Raw genomic sequence first — 4,767 nt, forward strand, 5'->3', positions numbered from 1 at the left:
AGTTCTTTAAGATACAGCAAGCGTGGCATGTCTGTCTTGAGATACAGCCTGGGTGTGGCAGGTGACAGATGGACTTGGGAGGTGGGGGACAGATCACAAGGCATCTTAAATGGCATGCTAAAATAACCAACTTTCTCCCTGTGTATAATGAGCTCCCTTCAAGCAGTTTTAGGGAGAGGATGGACATGGTCAGATTTTCATTGTCTGTAGGCCACTCTACTACAGTGTGGAGAGACAGAGGGACAAAAGCAGATGGGACAATGTTTGATTTCTCACTTCACTGTCTCCATGAAGGCAAGCTTTCCTCTGACTCACTCATATGGAGTTCTCCTAGCGCTGAGAACAGTGTCTGCCCTGGGAAGGGATCTGCAGCACGTTTTAAGTGGAGGAACAAAGGACTTTTATTGATCCCAGTGGAGAGCAAAGTTTCAGCAGAGCCTTGGTAAAGGAGGTTGTGAGAGCCAAGAGGAGTCTGAAATACCATCACTGCAGCCATGGCCTGAGGACTAGAGGTTCTCTGAGTGAGGTGGAGAGTTAGCCAGGGTGAGGTAGGAAGGCCTAAAACATGTTAAGTGGGATGTCTTAGGTGCCTGGATGAGTTGCCCCCTCACTCTTCAGCTCTGCCCTTGGCATGTACTCCTCCTTCTAGACCAGAAGCTCTTTTCTGCCCTCTTCATAGTCAACCCCTCAGGGTCTTGACTCAACTCTACCTCACTGTTTGGTTCCAAAGAAACTGAAGAGAAATGGCATCTGAGGTGCCTATGAACATACCAAAGTGGATGCTGGCTCTCTCTCAGCATAGCAAGTGCCTTTTGTTACTGAGTCCTGGCTCCTCTCAGCACTTTTTACCCCTGCCCTTACCCTAAACCTCTCCTGCTGATGAGCTGTTCCCCTTCTCCAAACTTCTCTTTCTTGTAAAAACCTGCCATTTCAACCACATGCTTTCTTGACTCCTGGTCCTTATTTTCTTGGTTCTTATCTCTCTCTTGGTCCTCTCTCTTTCTCCCCCCTCTTCTCTTCCTCTCTTGCTCTCCTTATCTGCCCCCTCGCCCTATCATGACCCAGTCTGTTCTGCTGGTCATGTTTAGTCTGTACTCTTCCAGATGTTTTTGATTGTTCTCTCCCTCATAACTAAAACAAAAACCTTCTTAACCATACCCTGGAGCAGTCATCTGATTATTTTTACTCACTCACTTTTCCCAGAAGTCCCTCATGGGCCCAGCTAGACCTGTCAGACTCATTAGAGTCAGTTCTAACAGATCCAACTTTCCCCTCTAGCCTGACTTTGGCTGATGTGTGTGTGTGTGTGTGTGTGTGTGTGTGTGTGTGTGTGTGTGTGTGTGTATTTAGTGGATTGACTAATCTGTATCTAGCCCTCTAAAGAACAACTGAATAAAACCTAAGAAATGTATCTCTGTGGCCACCAGTGGCTCCCAGGAAAAGGTTCTGTGCCTGGTGTATGGTAGTTAACTCAATAAACATTTAATGAACAACTAATAAAGTAAATGAGTGAGCATGTGTAGATTAATGGGTGCATCGGTAAATGACTGATAGAGTTCTATCTCCTGGCACAGTGTATGGTTTGGACCCCACTTATCTTCTCAGATAGAACTGCAGAGGCAGTTTGGCAGGGCAGGCAAAGCATGAGTTCCTGGGTCCGAGTCCATGTGCTTGTCACATGCAAGGTGTTGAATAAAATATTGATTCAGTCTTGCGGCTTTCCTTACCACATCATCTGGATGGCTTGAGGCAAGACTACAATGTTCAGGGAGGCTTCAGTTGTTTATCAAATGAGGAAGGAATATGTCTTAGTTTTGCTTTGAATGGGAGTACAGTAAGGTATGCTATGCCAATATGAGCAATAAAAGACGCCCGGTAAAGATTTCTGAACAGCGACTGGGCTTAAGAGATAAAAGTCTGCAAATTTGAGAACAATGAAACAGAAATGAACATGGCATCAAGATGCCCCTCAATCATCCCCTCCAAACATAAAAGGGAGCACACACATGCACACACACACTCACACACATGCACGCACACTCACCTTCTGACCTTTATTCCGTATTTCCCATCCACCCTCTGCATCTGGCTACACTCTGCTGCTTCTGATGAGCACTTCAGAGTTCTTGGGGTGAAAGGAAAAGGACAGATAGACTTCTCCTTAAGTTCTTGTCACACACACACACACACACACAGAGAGAGAGAGGGGGGGGGGATATTCAGAGACATGACAAATAAGGAATCAGAGGGAGTTTTATTACAGAGCAGAAGTACACACTCGAGGCTGTATTTAGGCGTTCTCAGAACAAGTTGTGCCTATTGGAATAGATCGGTGTATTTGATGGTTGAAGTTAATTGAGGGGAGGAGGATAGTTTATGAACTGAGAGGGGATGAGAAGGGAACAGACCGATTTTGGGTGATCTTGTTCTTCATTGAATGAGAGATAACATGGATTTTTACCTCGATTTGATATTCATATTCTCCACATTTGTTTGGTGTGCATGTGTGCGATGCACAATGTTGTAGGTGTGTTGGACACATGCCTGTGAACGTGTGTCTATGCACATGGATGTGGAGGGCAAAGCAAGTCCCTGGGTATCTTCCTCTATTTTTTTCTGCCTTGTTGCTTGGGGACAGGGTCTCTCACTGATGTGGAAACTTTTGGTTAGGCTGACTGTCCTGTGAGCTCTCTCGATCCACTGTCCCTCTCCTTCAATTCTGAGGCTACATGCACACACATGTGTAACCTTTTATGTTGGTATTGGGGATTCAAAATTAGGTTCTCATTCTTACAAACACTCTTACCCGCTGAGCCATTTCTCAGCCCTTCTCTATGGTTTTGAAGACACAGGAGATTTAAGGCCGTGGAGCCAAGGAGTCTCCGTTTTTGAAGCTAAGTCTCTGATATTACAAGAATCAGTCCTGGGCAAGACCCACGTTAGTAAAGTCCTGTGCGTTCCTGGTAACTCCTTCATGCCTGGCTGGGATGGTGGCTTAGGAGGTTGTGGTGCAGGCAGAGAAGGAAGCAGATTGTCTAAGGTTGAGGAGGTCAAGAGGGAGGGTCATTCCTAATTGTCTCTCACTAGATGAGTGAAGCTGACAAAGCTCTGTTTCTTGTTGCCTATAAAATGCCTATTGTTCTTACATTGGCACTGCTTAGTGCAAGAGGCATGCCACCTTGGCTCTGGCCACTGTAACCATGGCACTAGTAATGAAAGGCTGCTGGTAGAAGGCCGCCCTGGCACTCACAAATCCCCCTGAGGCTGCTGCATAAAATGCCAACACTCAGTTCCTAGGGCTTTGGGGGCTTCCTGTGGGGTCCAGAAAACAGTCCAAGAGTTGCAGCTCCTGACTAGAGGAGAGTTGCAGGCGAGGGGAAGGAGGCTTCTCAGAATCACTGGACCCCTGTGGGTACCAGAAGTACTGAGGATTTCTGGCGATGATTGACTAAGTTGTTCCTTCCTCTCCCCCTCCTTTTTCTAATCTTGCTTGGATTCCAAGGACAGTTTCCAGGATAGGGATAAAGTGGCCCTGAGAGGAGAGGCTATGTACACAAGAAACCTGAAGTTGCCAACCTTGTTTGGGCTGCTTTCTAGACATTGAAGAAATGATCACAAACGCAGGTGGATGTGTTGTTTGAAGCCCATCGAAATTTTGTTTTACAGAAAGTGGAGAAAGGAGGGAGATAGAGACCAAGAGAGGGAGATTGGGAGCTGGAGCATGAGTGCTCACGTACTTGGGAGTTTGATGGCATCACTGTGGATTTGAATCCAGGCTCACACTCTTTCATTAAGTTAGAGAGTTCCAGAGACAATCCAGCCCACTCTTACTCTGTGTCTCCATGACATATATCAGCACTGTTAGTGTCCCACTTAGAGTTTTGAGGAGAAATACATGAGTCATTTCCACCCAGAAAAACAATTAAATGATTAAATGATTAAAACACAACTAAAATAAGTAGATGCCAGTGTGTTACCTCACTGCCTGGGCCCCATGTACTGCATAAACTGAGGGCTTCTAAATGCCCAGTTTGCATTCCATAGCTTGCTACTATCATAGTAGAAACTATTGCCTATTTTCAAGACTTTGGACCTTCTCCTTCAATGCTTCACTGAGTTGGAAGAGATGTATGGGGTGTTTTGTCTCTTTCACTGTATATATAAAAATCATATTCCAAGGCTCAAGCTATATTAGACACACATTATATACTTGCATATACATATATATACATGTATATCTATACATGTTTTATATATATGTACTTATACAAAACACATTAGTATATACATATTATCTCTTTTCTATGTGTAAATATGTATATATATATATTATACACAGATGTGTGTATACACATGCATATTTATGTCTACATCATCAAAATCATAGACATACTTGTACCTGTCCATATGTATGAACAATGTGTAGTTTCGAGTTCCAGGTAAGTCCACAGCTCTCAGCATGGCTACTCAGATACCTCATCGTGTTCTTGGTCATGACCCAAGGAACCTACAAGGCTCATGTCTATCATTCCTGGCTTCCTATCTCTGCCTAGCCTCCTGACACTCAGTTCTTTGTGTACTGCTGCTGCTGACCTGAGGCCACAGTGTTGGAGGGAGAAGTCTCTCCCAGTGCTGCATTTGGGGACACCCCACTTTGTGTTGATAGGGCCCTGGGTCATCTCCAGGCTGAAATTCTTGTTTTCTAAGCAGGACAGTGTCAGGGAAAGTTAATCCACATTCATCCACATGCACGCTTATGTTAAAGCC

This window comes from Peromyscus leucopus, chromosome 20 (assembly GCF_004664715.2).
Source record: "Peromyscus leucopus breed LL Stock chromosome 20, UCI_PerLeu_2.1, whole genome shotgun sequence".
Classification (NCBI taxonomy): domain Eukaryota; kingdom Metazoa; phylum Chordata; class Mammalia; order Rodentia; family Cricetidae; genus Peromyscus; species Peromyscus leucopus.